Source organism: Rhinatrema bivittatum, chromosome 2, assembly GCF_901001135.1.
Source record: "Rhinatrema bivittatum chromosome 2, aRhiBiv1.1, whole genome shotgun sequence".
Lineage (NCBI taxonomy): Eukaryota > Metazoa > Chordata > Amphibia > Gymnophiona > Rhinatrematidae > Rhinatrema > Rhinatrema bivittatum.
This window is the reverse complement of record NC_042616.1, coordinates 71841445-71855174: the sequence shown is the minus strand read 5'-3', so window position 1 is coordinate 71855174 and position 13730 is coordinate 71841445. Positions and strand designations below refer to the sequence as shown.

The following is a 13730-nucleotide window of genomic DNA, read 5'->3' as shown; positions in this document are numbered from 1 at the left end:
CATTATTGGTAAAAAAATTTTCAGAAGCAAATTTCCTCATGAGTGGAGGGGTTTGTTGTATGGTATGATACATGAGGGGTGTGAGCCATTATTGGTTGCACAAAATATAAGTATCCATCAGAAAGGAGGTGATTTTCAAAAGGTTTTAGGTGCATACGTGTACTTTTGAAAATTGCTACTTTTACAGTGTGACTCCTATGAAATTTCACTGAATTTTCAAAACGTTTTGTGTGCATAAATTGGCTTTTGAAATTTGCTTCAATATATGCTACATTTACATGCATAACTCCTTTGAAAATTAACTACAGAGTGAATGAAGAGTAGCTATAAAGCACACGCTGTATTCTACAAATTGCAAGTAAGGATCAGCTGCTAACCTGCAGCTGGAGGGCTAAAATCAGGATATTTCCAAACTTTTTAACCCTCCTTTTTTCTGTACAGTATCCCAAAAATCTGTACAATCTGGAAAAATTTCAGGGCAGTTGGCAACCTTAGAGTGAGCAGACTTTGCCTGCCACATCACTGTTGTTTAAAAACTGTGTAATAGAAAATAAAGTTGTTGAACCCTTCCTGCATGAATCCTCCTTTGTTACACGTCACCACCTAATCCAGGGCCTCAGGGGCAGGAAGGAGAGAGGAACCCAAACATGTAACGCTGATCCTTTAAGCAGAAGTCGGCGTGGGAAACAACGTCTTCATAACGCAACCCATGAAATAATTTCTTTCTTGGGAAAACCAGGGGGGGGGGGCGGTAAATATTAATGCCAGCTTAAAAGGGACAGGGTAGAACGTGTGTCTTTTGTATAATCAGATTTCTCAAAAGTTTTAAAATAAAAAACAGCAGTACTACTGCGTTTTGCAGAAAATATTGGAAGAAGGGCTCCGTTTTAAAAGATCAAGGTTATTTATTGGAAATAGTTTATGTAATTATTTTCCCTAGGGACAGTCAAGAAGGAACCGAGAGGCAGCGCTGCATCAATTTTTATTTTTTTTTTCTTACAGTCAGGACGATTCGCGTCAGCATCCGAACATCCAGGGTTTCTCATTTTGCTTCGGATGTGTCTGAGCCGGAACAGTGACGGCGCTCCGCCAGCCTCCCTCCCTCCTTACCTGGGCGGAGAGCTCCACTACCTACCGGGAGGCTCCACTCCGCCTTCCCTCCCCATCCCCGAGGGGGCGGGGGAGACAGGAAGATTAAAAAAAAAAAAAAAAAAACCACACACAACCTTTTTTTTTCACTAGAAGGCAGGAAAATCTAGCCGGTCGCAGGTATCTAATTTCGGTGGGTGCAAGCCCTGGCCCTTGCGGCTACCGCAACAACTCAAGTCCACGTTTTTTGCCTTGCTGTTCGCAGCCAGACTCGTCTCCCGCCTCACCTTGCCGGGACTCAGGTCACAGGCGCCGGCAAGTTCAACGAGGAGAACAAACCCCCCCCCGAAGGGGTGGTGGAGGGGGGGGACCCTGCTTTCCCAACACGTATCAGCTAACACACAGACCTACACATGGGCGGGAGGGGAGAGGAGGGCAGGGCAACCCTGTGACCTCCCTCGCTCGCACTACTTAAGCCTTCGTCTGTTTCCGCTCACTATTGCCACTTATTCGTCCGACAAATTAAAACCACGAAGCGTTGCCCGGCCGGTGGCCGCTATTTGCTTGCACCGGTAAGGAGAGGTGGGGGGAGGGGAGGGGAATTGAAAGTGGGGCGATCGCTGTCCCTTTAAAGGCCCAGACACGGCGCCAGCTGATCGGCGCGCGCCAATCAGCGGGGCCGCGCCGCCGCCGCGAGCCCGCCACAGCCGCCGCCGGCCCGACAGGCGAACATGGCGCTGGCAGGCGAGTGAGGCGCAGCAGCGGCGGCGGCGGCCGAGGAGGCATGGAGGAGGAGGCCAGGCGCAGAGGCCGGGGCCGGGGACACCGACACCCTCACGTTCATGGCGAGCAACGCGGCCTTGCAGAGCGAAGAGGAGCAGCGGCACTCCTTCGGCCTTAAAACCTGCTAGCAAAATGGTAGAGCTGCAAACCTTTCATTTCTCCCCCCGGGCTATTTTTTTTTCCTTTTGGTTAGCAGGCCTTTGTAACTTAAGTAAAATTGCCAAAAAAAAACCCAAAAAACCCCAACCCCCAAAAAACTAAGCACATTAAAAAAAAAAAAAAAAGGTGTGTGCGCAAAACCTCTTCCCGCTAACAAAATATTGAAAATAGATTGCAAAAACAGAATACAATGGCATGCCGGGGGTTCCCTTTTCTACCAGCTTCTGGAGGGGGGGGGGCATGGAGGCTTAGCTGGATTGCAAGCAGGAATGCAGAAGCAACAATAGAGGGCTTGTTGCCCGGAAAGAGTTAAATTCCTTCATACTAGGATGCCTTTGCAAGGATTAGCTCACAATTCAAGCATTTTAATTACAAGTTCTCAGATATAGCGGGGAGAAGGAGATTTTTCCTAGGTGCAGATAAAGATTCTGAAATAGGGGCATTCTGAAAGTCACGTTCAGGGTGCAGCCTGGATATCCTACTCCCCCCGTCCTCCTTTGCAATGAAGTTTTGGGGTGTATTTTATTGGGTGGAGGGTGGGATGTGGATTGCAGATGTTGGGTAGCTCGAGCTGCGAAAGTCTCAGGTTTCCGAAGGATTGGCAGTACATGGATTTTAATAAAGCAGTGTCGGTGTGTATGGGCTTACGGTATATTTTCTTATATTGTTCCTGCTTTTGTCCTGTCAAAAATTACACATATAGGGATTTTCCCTTTTTATGTTTTACTGATGAGTAATAGTTTGTGGTGTCTTCTTTGACTAAAGAAAACTTTCAGTGGATGTGGGTTATCTTCCTTAATTATGTGGTTAAGGTGAAACTTTTATTGTAAGAATTGCTTCACTTAAGTAACTTTCTGTATTTGAGCACTCTTTTTTTTTTTTTTTTTTTTTTTTTTCCCCTATCGGGAAGTAAACACATAGATCTTGTCTTAATTCTTATGACTTGTCTTACAATATTTAGTGCATGGATGGTAGCTTGATTTTTTTGTCTTTTTTAAAGTTAAACTGCTGCTGTTTTTAGTTTCCCCAGCATGATGACAGTCTCTTTTAAAGTGATTATGGCGTATTTATATTTAAAAGCCAGCATTTTAATCTGCACTCTGTGTCTACTTGAATGTAGGTCTTTGTGTCATACTAAGTTTATTTTGGAGGTTACATAAGGCTGGTGCATTTTGATTGAAATTGCTCTGCTTAGTCTGACTTGTGATGCATTAGCTAATTGTCCAATCATATTTTGACTCCGGTTTGTGTTCATATGGAGTAAGTCTATGCATCTGTTGCATGCCATATACTGAGATGAGCAATGCATTGGTACCTGGGTTCATATGAATTTCATGAGGTATGTTAATTGTATACTCCAAGTATGTTTAGTCCTGATGTGCAACAGATAAAGGCCTAAGCAAAAAAAAAAGTGTTTCATGTGATATTTTATATATTTCTATATAAAACTTTTGAGTGGCACAGATAGGAGTAGCCTACTGGTTAGAGTAGCAGGCTGAGAACCAAGGTAGCCAGGGATTCAGTCCTGCTGATGCTCTCTGTGACCTTGGTCCAAGACATTTCACTCTCAATTGCCTCAGGTATAAACTTAGAGGCTTAAGTGGTAAGGGTGCTAGAATTCCAAGTTTAACCCTAAGTTGTGTGAATGTTTGTGTGCAAATTGTATTGCTGATGTAATAAATTCTATGCTAATGAAGGCATTAACTATTGCCTCCCAATGCAGAGAGGTGCGCTAGCTCACCTTGTGTTTAAACTTAACTCCTAGTCCCACGTAGAATAGCTTCTAGAGTTTACAGGAAGAAGCTGGAGTTCCAGTGCTGGGACCTGCACTTGGTATATTGTGCACAAAAGCCATATTTTCTATTCATAAAATGGATGTGCAAAATTCATATTTTTTTTGCTGTGCGCAAAGCCTTTTTGTCATTCATTTTCTGGTTTATGTGGTTTTTTTTAAACTCCTGATAAATGCCTGCAGTACCTGAATGTAATCCGCTTAAAAAAAAAAGTGCAAAAAGCAGAATATAAAAAAATTTAAATTTACCTTAGTGCATCGAGAGTTAAAAAAAACAAACTTGTATATTTAAAACTGTGCACTGAATTTCAGTGCATAGTTTTAATGCTCAGCTTTTTGCATTGGCCCCTTAAATTGCAAGCTCTTTTGTGGAGAAGGAAGATGCATTCAGGTTCTGTAGGTAACTCGCCTTGAGCTATCAATGAAAAGGTGTGAGATTAACAGAACAAATAATATAGAATAAAAATTACTCCTCAATCCCCTGCCCCCTTCTGGGACTATTACACCTGGTTTATGTTTGCTTGCTCAGGCAGCCCTTTTTGTAAGTGAAACAGTCACCAAAATGAATGGAAATAAATTGTGCATAACACTTGAACTGTAATTTTTTTCCTTCTAATTACTGCATCAGTGTGTATCAGTTTGTGGCATTTTCTCATTTTTATTTTACCAAGCTGTACGGCAAGGCATTGGTTTACACTGGTGCATTATAGGCTTAATATGGAAACAAACAATAAGAAATCAAAATTGCATTATGAGAAAAGGGGGCAGGGAAATGTGACAGTGTCTCAGGAGATATTTAGTGGTTCTTGTGACTCATATTCGTAGATAGCGGTGTATCCTGTTGAATTTCTAGAAGTGCAGCTGCCAGAGTCTACAATAATGCCCATGGCACCATCTGTGTCTCTTGTGTGTTTGTACAGCGCCTTGTAAGTTGAGTAGCTGCTATAGAAATATTTAGTAAAGGTAGCTTTCTGTGCAGTGCGGACCACCAAAGAGTTGTTTGTTTGTTTTTTTTTCTGCTGGAAGTGTGCAAGTAGCATTGGTGGCAACTTCATTGCTTTACATGATGCTGCCCTACTGATTGCCATGGATATTAGCAGAAATGCGAGTCGGGGAGCAAGTTGGCATTGGAATTGAATTTTAGATTTAACTACTCTCCTTTTTTTCTTTCACATCTGAGCTCAAGGTGAGTTGCAGTTCGGGTACCCTAGTTATTTCCTTACCCAAGAGGATTTACGACATGGCATTGGAGAAGGAGTCCTTAAAAGATGGGACAGTGCCCTCTCATCCATCAACTGTCTACTTACTCAACTTAACCTAGCCCTTAACCCCAACAAAACTGAACTTATGATCATTTCACCACAACCCCTTAATACCTTACCTACCCCCTCTCCCAACTCTCCCCTTGTTCCCCCTGTCCTCTCACAATCAGTAAGAGACCTAGGAGTCACACTTGACCCTCAATTCTGCCTACAGAAATTTATCTCCTCTACCATTAAGGATTGTTACTACAAATTACACACCCTCAAAAAACTTAAACCTTTGCTGCACTTCCATGACTTTAGAACTGCCCTGCAAGCCTTAATATTATCCAAAATTGATTATTCAAACTCCCTACTCCTAGGACTTCCTAAGAACAGCATTGCCCCCCCTACAGCTGCTTCAAAATGCAGCTGCACGAGTACTTACAGGCACCCGCAGAAAAGAACATATCACACCCATTCTCAAACAACTCCACTGGCTCCCCATCGCAGCCAGAATTCAATTCAAAAAGCTTACCCTCATCCATAAAGCCATACACAATCCTGAAATGCTCTGGTTTCCAGACAGTCTACACCTTCGTTCCTCTTCCAGACCTACCAGAACCCCCTACACAGCTAAGATTCACACACCCTCCCCCAAACTCTTTCACCTTACAGCCACTAAACAACGTGCCATTTCCCTAGCTGGTCCCTCCTAATGGAACGCTATGCCCACCCACCTACGCCTTGAAACGTGCCCTAAGAAATTCCGACAGAACCTCAAGACTTGGTTGTTCACTTTGAGCCACCCTTCCTTTTCTCCCCTGCTCCTCCCCCCCCCCCCCCACTCCCTTTCCCGCCCTAAGGTCCCTCCTTAAACCCACTCTATTACTATTGTACATAAGCTATAATTAATATTTGTTTTTTACCTCGAACTTACTTGTACAGCATATCCTTGGTTTCCCTTATCCCTCTACCCCTCCTTCCCAGTTCTCCCAATATTTTTCTATTACACCCCTACCCCCCCCCCCCCCCCCCCCCCCTCTCTAGTTACTTTATTCAGTTTCTATGTAAAGCCCTGTTGGCTATTTTTTGTTCTATGGAAACTGATGTGATGTTTTCCAAACGAATGTCGGTATATAAAAATTGTTAAATAAATAAATGAGTTTTACTTGAGACAGAGGGTGAAGTGACTTTCTGAAAGTCACACTGAGTTATCCGTGGGTGAAGCAGTACTCTAGCCCTGGCTTCCCTGGTTCTCAAAATGTTGCTCTAACCAGGCCGCCTTTTTTTTTTTTTTTTTTCTTTCTTATTGTACAAATGGTACATCTAACTAGCTTTTGAGAGCTAAGCTCCATTTAGCAGGTCAGTGAAGAGGCAATTACAGTAAGTATAAGTAATAGAATCAACTAGGCCTTAAGTTGTCTGTATATAGCATTATAGATGAGTGAAGGGATTGGGAGGGTGGGATGTTGATAGGCTGTATGTTTTGCTCACAGATACCTGGTTTGCTCTGTGCTTTGTAGCATTACTAGTGCTTTCTGCAAGTTAGCGGACAGTCTTTCTTTCCCAATGAACTTCTGGCCCTAGGTCCACTCTGGGAGGTTGTAGTTGATTTTGTTTGTTTGTTTTTTATTTAACAGCTTTTATATACTGGTATTCATGGAAAATAACGCAATACATGGAACAGGGAGAATGGCAACTTGGAGGAGGGGGTTGTCAACGGAGCAGTATAATTTAGTGGATATAAAATAATGCATTATTATGACGGAACAATAAATATTATTATAAGGAACATATAGAGAGAGGAAAGAGGGAAAAGAGGTTACGAGCATGGAATATATTCATACTTTATAAATATAAGGACATGGGTCAAGAATATTGGAGCAGGTTTCAGGGGGAAGGGTGGGGGCTAGGGAGTCCTTTTAGGGTGTGCTACCTTATGCAGCTTTGGAGGTGGGATTAGAACCCATGGTTAGTATTTACCCTTTCATCTTTCTCCCACTGATAGTTTCAGTGCTACTGGGGGGTGAAGATTTATACCTTTACTTTTTTTCTTTTCTATAGAGCCATGGAAGTCAAATATTACAGATGTCTTGTATATTGTATGCATGCTTGAATGTCCCTGTTAGTTTAAAATGTAGATATTATTGAAAAGGGGAGGGAAAGGTAGAATTGGATTTGATGTGGCTCTTTGAAGTGTCTGGCGCATCTTTAAACCACACGTGCTTTTATCCATCTTCCTGAGTGTGAATTTTACATGGTGACTTTTTTTTAAGTCTTTGTAGAGACTAAAAAGGGTTATTTCAAAGAATGACATTTGTTGAAATCGCAGTTTGAAAATAGTAGATCTAGGTAGCTGCTGAAGTATTGCATAAATTCTAAAACATTTCTTACAAGAAAAAGTGCAAAGTAATGAGGGGGAGTTGATATCTTTTTATCATAATGAATGTTTTCAAGATGCAAATCCTCAGGACTACAGAGGTACCTTCCTGCAGGATTGTACCACAGCTAGATCTGAAGTTCTGCGTAGGAGGAGGAGGAAGAGGATGTGATGTAAGGTCCTTTATCATTTCATTTACATGTCAAAGATTTTGTTAAAAAGAGGGAGGTGCTAGGTTCCTGCTTTGTACAGGTGTTCGTCTGCACTGGTCAGAGCTCCAAGTAAATGACTCAAAAGTGGAATTGACTTGTGTCCAAGCTGTATGCTAAATAATGAACTCAGCAAGATGTGAAATCTTGTGATAGCTCACTCAGTGCAGCAACTTAACTTGTATTATACAATATATCATCGGAGCTTTTAACTTGTTCTGGGATGGCTAGTTAAGCCACTGTGGGTTTTGTGGTGTATGGCTGCTTTCTTTCATCATAGTGATGGCAGGACATGGAAAAGGAGTTAGGGGTAGGTTGATAACTGACTGGAGCTCATGGAAAATCTTGTTTACTGCCTATGTAAATGAGGTGACTGGTGGGTGGGAGAGGTTGGTATGGTCAACTGGACACATGGACAACTTCCTATTTTTTCCCTGCCTCAGTAAGTTGAGTTGTGGTGTCTGGACTCCTTGTCCTTGCAGGCTGCTGTTACATTCTTCAAGGGGATGTTGGTGTAGAAAAACTGTTGATGGTTCTTTCTCATCTTGGATTGACTTGTATGGAGTCTAACCATCTTGGGGCTATCCTGCACAGGCTGAAAACCTGGAAAGCCAGCTGTTACTCCCTGTGACCTTAAGTAATCACGTCATCCTCATTGCCTCTGTTACAAACTTAGGGGCCGATGCAATATAAATCATGGAAAGCGGGCGCTGAAAAGTCAGCGTCCGCTTTCCTAATGCGCGCATGGCACCCGCAAAGGGGGCACCATGCAATAACCAAATTAGTGGATCACGCTAACACGGAGGCGCTAGGGTCGCTAGCGCGACCTTAGCGCCTCCTTGCTAACGCGACCCCCGCCGCGGCTGCCGGTTATGAATACAGACGCCGGTAAACTCTGAGTCGGTTTTCATAACTCGGCGGTCTGCTGAGTTATATTTTTTTTATTTTTTACTTAAGAAAAGAAGTACAGAAAAGCAGTTTGTTCTGCTTTTCTGTACCTTTTTACCTGTGCTCAGCTATTAACGCCTGCTCCAGGCAGGCGTTAATAGCTGAGTGATAAATGTGCGTCTGAGACTCATATTTATTTTTTTTTGCATGCGGAATGAATGAGTAATAGGCTCATTCACATGCATTTGCATGTGATGAGCGCTATTACATTCACTCTGCGTCCCAACGTGGGTTAAATAGGTGCTAATCCCCCTATTGCATTAGGGGTGGATTAGCGCCTATTTAACCCGCGTCGGAGTGTGGGTTATACAGTGGGCTCAGCTGAGAGCACTGTGTTGCATCGGCCCCATTAGGCCTGTTTTACTAAGGCTTTTCTTCCATTCTCTCTATGGGGAAAATGCTTAGTAAATAAGGCCCTTAGATTTGTAAATCCTTTGGGAACAGGGAAATACTTCTGTACCTGAATGTAACTTGCCTTGAGCTGCCAATGAAAAGGCATGAACTAAATCCCAAATACTAACCCCCCCCCCCCCCAAAAAAAAAAAACCCACAATTTTTTTTTCTTTACCAGTGGGTTTAAGCATGTCTGTGTGTTCTGTTCTTGAGATCACTCCCTGAGTTGTTTCCTCTGTTTTGGGCCAACAGATATCAGATCTTGGACCTTTTTATGGCAGGGATTTGTCTGAGGTTCTCCTTTTACTCTTCCCGTACACTGGCATAATGTCTAAAATCTGAGCGTCATCCTCATGTTGCTGGTAGTCTGTTGTACTCCTAATAACTTCCCCTTTGTCTGCTTGTCGTTGTCCTGGTAATTCCTTGTAGTAATTCTGTGGCTCTCCATTTGAGGGTGATAAATTTGTGCATTTTGTTTAGGTGCTGCTCTGTCTGGAACTTTCTGTACAGCGGTCAGAATTGCAATGCATCTCCTGTATTCGCAATCAGTTGTCTTTCTATGGGGAACTTGCATGGCATTGTAGTTTTTATAAAGCTGTCAAATATGTGTGGTAACAGTTGAACATTTTCCAAGGAAACTTTTTTTTTTTTTTTTTTCTGATTGTAAATTTTCTCAAGTGTGCATGTACTTCCCTAAGATTTCTTATGAGCAACTGGTTGAGTCAAGGGAATCCAGCCCACATGAAGAGATGCTTCTGCTTTCACCCGAGAGAAGCCTATTCCAACAGATCAAGTTTGAACTTATAAAAACTGCCTCATCCTTAAATTTTACCACATAAGAACATACCATACTGGGTCAGACCAAGGGTCCATCAAGCCCAGCATCCTGTTTCCAACAGTGGCCAATCCAGGCCATAAGAACCTGGTAAATACCCAAAAAACTGTCTATTCCATGTTACTGTTGCTAGTAATAGCAGTGGCTATTTTCTAAGTCAACTTAATAGCAGGTAATGGACTTCTCCTCCAAGAACTTATCCAATGCTTTTTTAAACACAGCTATACTAACTACACTAACCACATCCTCTGGCAACAAATTCCAGAGTTTAATTGTGCGTTGAGTAAAAAAGAACTTTCTCCGATTAGTTTTAAATGTGCCACATGCTAATTTCATGGAGTGCTCCCTAGTCTTTCTATTATCCGAAAGAGTAAATAACTGATTCACATCTACCCTTTCTAGACCTCTCATGATTTTAAACACCTCTATCATATCCCCCCTCAGCCGTCTCTTCTCCAAGCTGAAAAGTCCTAACCTCTTTAGTCTTTCCTCATAGGGGAGCTGTTTCATTCCCCTTATCATTTTGGTAGCCCTTCTCTGCTCCTTCTCCATCGCAATTATATCCTTTTTGATATGCGACCAGAATTGTACACAGTATTCAAGGTGCGGTCTCACCATGGAGCGATACAGAGGCATTATGACATTTTCCGTTTTATTCACCATTCCCTTTCTAATAATTCCCACCATTCTGTTTGCTTTTTTGACTGCTGCAGCACACTGAACTGACGATTTCAATGTATTATCCACTATGATGCCTAGATCTTTCTTGGGTTGTAGCACCTAATATGGAACCTAACATTGTGTAACTATGGCATGGGTTATTTTTCCCTATATGCATCACCTTGCACTTATCCACATTTAAATTTCAACTGCCATTTTGATGCCCAATTTTCCAGTCTTACAAGGTCTTCCTGCAATTTATCACAATCTGCTTGTGATTTAACTACTCCGAACAATTGTGTCATCTGCAAATTTGATTCTCACTTGTCCTATTTCTTTCCAGATCATTTATAAATATATTGAAAAGTAAGGGTCCCAATACAGATCCCTGAGGCACTCCACTGCCCACTCCCTTCCACTGAGAAAATTGTCCATTTAATCCTGCTCTCTGTTTCCTGTCTTTTACCCAGTTTGCAATCCACGAAAGGACATCACCACCTATCCCATGACTTTTTACTTTTCCTAGAAGCCTCTCATGAGGAACTTTGTCAAATGCCTTCTGAAAATCCATGTATACTACATCTACTGGTTCATCTTTATCCACATGTTTATTAACTCCTTCAAAAAAGTGAAGCAGATTTGTGAGGCAAGACTTGCCTTGGGTAAAGCCATGCTGACTTTGTTCCATTAAACCATGTCTTTCTATATGTTCTGTGATTTTGATGTTTAGAACACTTTCCACTATTTTTCCTGGCACTGAAGTCAGGCTAACCGGTCTGTAGTTTCCCGGATCGCCCCTGGAGCCCTTTTTAAATATTGGGGTTACATTAGCTATCCTCCAGTCTTCAGGTACAATGGATGATTTTAATGATAGGTTACAAATTTTTACTAATAGGTCTGAAATTTCATTTTTTAGTTCCTTCAGAACTCTGGGGTGTATACCATCCGGTCCAGATGATTTACTACTCTTCAGTTTGTCAATCAGGTCTACCACATCTTCTAGGTTCACCGTGATTTGATTCAGTCCATCTGAATCATTGCCCATGAAAACATTCTCCATTACGGGTACCTCCCCAACATCCTCTTCAGTAAACACCGAAGCAAAGAAATCATTTAATCTTTCTGTGATGGCCTTATCTTCTCTAAGTGCCCCTTTAACCCCTCGATCATCTAACGGTCCAACTGACTCCTTCATTGGCTTTCTGCTTTGGATATATTTAAAAAAGGTTTTACTGAGTTTTTGCCTCTGCGGCTAACTTCTTTTCAAATTCTCACTTAGCCTGTCTTATCAATGTCTTACATAAACATTGGCAAGTTAAATGTATTATCCTATTTTCTTGTATTGGATCCTTCTTCCAGTTTTTGAATGAAGATCTTTTGGCTAAAATAGCTTCTTTCACCTCCCCTTTTAACCATGCCGGTAATCGTTTTGCCGCCTTTCCACCTTTCTTAATATGTGGAATACATCTGGACTGTGCTTCTAGAATGGTATTTTTTAACAGTGACCACGCCTCTTGCACAGTTTTACTTTTGTAGCTGCTCCTTTCAGTTTTTTTCTAACAATTTTTCTCATTTGAAAGTTTAGCACGAGAGCAGTGGATTTGCATAGTTTCTTTTCCAGTCATTAATTCAAATTTGACCATATTATGATCACTATTCCCAAGCGGCCCCACCACCATTACCTCTCTTACAAAGTCCTGTGCTCCACTGAGAATTAGATCTAAAATTGCTCCCTCTCTCGTCAGTTCCTGAACCAATTGCTCCATAAAGCTATCATTTATTCCATCCGGGAACGTTATCTCTCTAGCGTGTCCCGATGATACATTTACCCAGTCAATATTGGAGTAATTGAAGTCTAAAAAACCAGAAGCAGGGTTCTGCACTACAGAGAAATCCAAAAAGTGCAGAGTATAGACTTTTGTATGTCCTGATCAAAGGAGAATTCCAAACAATTGATGTGAATGCAATTTATAATTTTATTGCGGCAACTCCACTGCATAATACTATCACGGCAAAATAATTTTCAAGGTGCCCCAACACGGTCCCGGGTTTCGCTGGTGGCTGCATCGGGGGGACCAACAAGGAATTCATACAAGCTGTAATTTAAAAGGATTAAAAATCAGGACAATAAGCAATGGACTGACGCCGATGTACAATTTTCAAGACAGTAAACAATACACATACCTTGGTACAGAAGATTCAAAAAATGGCAGGGAGTGCGTTTTCCCTCAATACAACCAGGTATTTTAAGGCAGAATTTGGGCGCCAAACTACAGGTGAGTTGATCACCTTTCTCGAGGGAACCAATTGGCGGTTCCCAAGATGCTCAGCGCCCCGCAGGTACACAGACAGACAACAATGACAGTGTAATCAGTGAGCAAGGCTAAGAGAACAAGTGCCATTCAATCTCGCGATTTAAACCTGTAGGAGAGACTGTGTCCAAAGTGAAAATCCATTTTTGCTCTTGTCTGCCCAAATGTTCTAAATAGTTACCTCCCCGGAATGGCTTGGGAACTACCTCAATCACAGCAAACCATAAGTCAGCAATGTTATGAGACGAACTTATCCAGTGCGAGACCAGAGGTTCTTGGTTGCGAGATGTACGAATATTTGAACAATGCTCAAAAAATTCTGGTTTTAATTTTCCGGGAGGTTTTACCAACATATAACATAGGGCAGGGACATTTGATGACATAAATGACCCCCTGTGACGTACAATCAGAATTAGATTTTAAATAAAAAGTTTTGTGAGATAGGATGTTGAAAGAATGAAAGGGACTCTGTATGGTGGCACGCAGTACAATGACCACAAGGCTGATGTAGGTATTCTCCAGTAGAGGTCGCATCAACCCGACCTTGGAATGCATGTACCAATCTATCTCTAAGGTTGCGCCCTCTGCGGAAAGTGAACCGCAGGGAACCTTGGAACAGCTGATGTAGGGATAAGGAGTTCCAGTGTGTACGGATAATTTTAGTAACTTCCCGACTCAAAGGCGAGAAGGGAAGAATACAATTGTTAGACGGCTCAGATGAGGATGACTGGGGTAAAAAGAGTAAGTCACGGTTAATATAAAATGCTCGTTTAAAGGCATTCCGAATGACTTTGTTGGGGTACCCTCTAGCCAAAAAACGAGCTGTCATCAATTGTGCCTGATTTAAAAATTCTTCACGAGTTGAACATAAACGGCGTAATCTTAAGAATTGACCGGTTGGAATATTTCTGCGAAGATTTCTCGGA

At 42.1% G+C, this 13730-nt stretch overlaps 1 protein-coding gene across 1 annotated transcript in view; it reads left to right on the top strand.

Annotated features, from left to right (window-relative positions):
• The first annotated feature begins 1595 nt into the window (after nucleotides 1-1595).
• ZBTB47 (zinc finger and BTB domain containing 47) overlaps nucleotides 1596-13730 on the top strand; it is a 272445-nt gene continuing 260310 nt past the window's right edge. Inside the window, 1 exon segment of the mRNA XM_029588335.1 lies at nucleotides 1596-1661. The gene's annotated coding sequence lies outside the window, so the exon portion shown is untranslated.